Source organism: Octopus bimaculoides, chromosome 4, assembly GCF_001194135.2.
Source record: "Octopus bimaculoides isolate UCB-OBI-ISO-001 chromosome 4, ASM119413v2, whole genome shotgun sequence".
NCBI classification, from domain to species: Eukaryota; Metazoa; Mollusca; class Cephalopoda; order Octopoda; family Octopodidae; genus Octopus; species Octopus bimaculoides.
This window is the reverse complement of record NC_068984.1, coordinates 91,236,634-91,238,470: the sequence shown is the minus strand read 5'-3', so window position 1 is coordinate 91,238,470 and position 1,837 is coordinate 91,236,634.

Here is a 1,837-nt window from a genome sequence, read left to right as displayed (position 1 = left end):
AATAGAAATAGTTAATTTTAGAGGGGCAAAGTAATTTTGTATGTAGTTTTTAGTATCTGTCATTACAGTATCGAAATGTGATTGTTTCAGTTTTGATAGTTTTCTTTTTCTCCTTCCTTTCTTTTTGTATTTGTTGTTGGAGTTTTCGTAAAGGTTCATGAGAGGAAGTAAGATTTGAAAGGATTTGTATTAGAAAGAGGAAATTAGATTTTATTAGGGAGAAAATGTTTACTTCTGTAGTTTTACGGATGTTATTCATTATTAGGAAATTTTTGGAATGAAAAAATGATGCAGTGACCTAACTTATTGTATTTAGAATATTAATTGCGATTGTTTAATAGAAGAAATTTGGAATTGTGTAAATGTATGAATTTTAAACATACACACACACACAGAAAATTTGCTTTTTATAGTATAGATATATAGACACACACACATAAACAGACACGCGCACGCGCGCGTTTTATGGTTCGCTTAGGCTTAATGATGCTAATAACTTGGTGTTAAAACTCAATTTACAAATGCTTCAGAAAAAAGCATTTGACAATTACAGAGCGTAATAAGAGATAATTTAAATGACTAAGAAACAAGAAACTATGAAATGAACTCCATTAGCTAACAGCTGTTTCTGCTACCAGATGCAATGCACTCATAGTTGAGGGTTTATGTATCACTTAAAAGCTTCGTCGGTTATGTGTGTACATATATAGTGGTTGGGAAACAAGCTTCTTACCACAGTCACGCCTATTCTTTTTTTTCTTTTATTCTTTTCCTTATTTCAGACATTTGACTGCGGTTATGCTGGAACACTTCCTTAAAGGCCTTTTAGTTGCGGAAATCCAGCCCAAGACTCACTAGCGTAGCTGGGGGTGGGGAGGTCCGCATCGGGCGGCACTTTTGGGTCTGCTGTAGGCAATATGTATTTTTTGTGGGGGTTCGAGGGTGGCAAACGAAAGGGCCGCCCCAGGCAGCACACACTCTAGCTACGCTAGTGGTTATACATAGTCGTTATGAAATGCGCCATATAATTTTAATATTGAAACAAATGCCGGCTTGTATAATACTTTCTATCTCTCAAGTTTAAACAAGATCCATTTCAATAGTTGCGATAGTTACCTTCCTTCCTGGTAGGTATATACACAGAATTAAAACAATTAATGTACGAGTTTGCTTTAAAGTTGAGTTAAATATCTCAGTTGAGCACTCTTCGGATCATTAAAATTTGAATTAACACATTTCCAGTAAGCATTCATCCTAATTCTTACCTGGTTGTATCTTATTTTCATGACAGTTATATCTGTCTCTTAGTTTCATTAACTTTGTAATGTATTGGACTTCGTCCCATCCAGATACGCCACATAACTGTCGAAGATGACAACGTTATTTGTGAACCATCTATTACATTCGTTAGTCATTTGAAGAGTCCGATTAATAATCATCACCATCACTTTCAGTATCACCATCCGATCCTACTCTGTCAAGGAAATCACTTTCACTAAGTTCACTGTCACTAGCAGGGTCAGAATTTGATGCGCAAGTTTCATCTTCAAGTTCTTCCAGAATATCCACCAACTGACAGGGCATCACTTAACCCTCTGTCCACTTCGGCTTCATGATTCCTGCTTCCATTGTCCATCCATGTCCTTCGTCTAGACACGGAGGGCTTTGCAATATTCACGAGCTTCCATATCCTGGTTTGGAAGTTGCTTCGCCGAACATGTTGCTCGAGGTCGTTTCTACATGGGGGTAGTGAAGCGAGATCGAATTACTTAGATTTTGTGAAATCATCCTTCCCACCGCAATTTGCTCGCAAGGTTGTGAACCGCAATGTATTCAC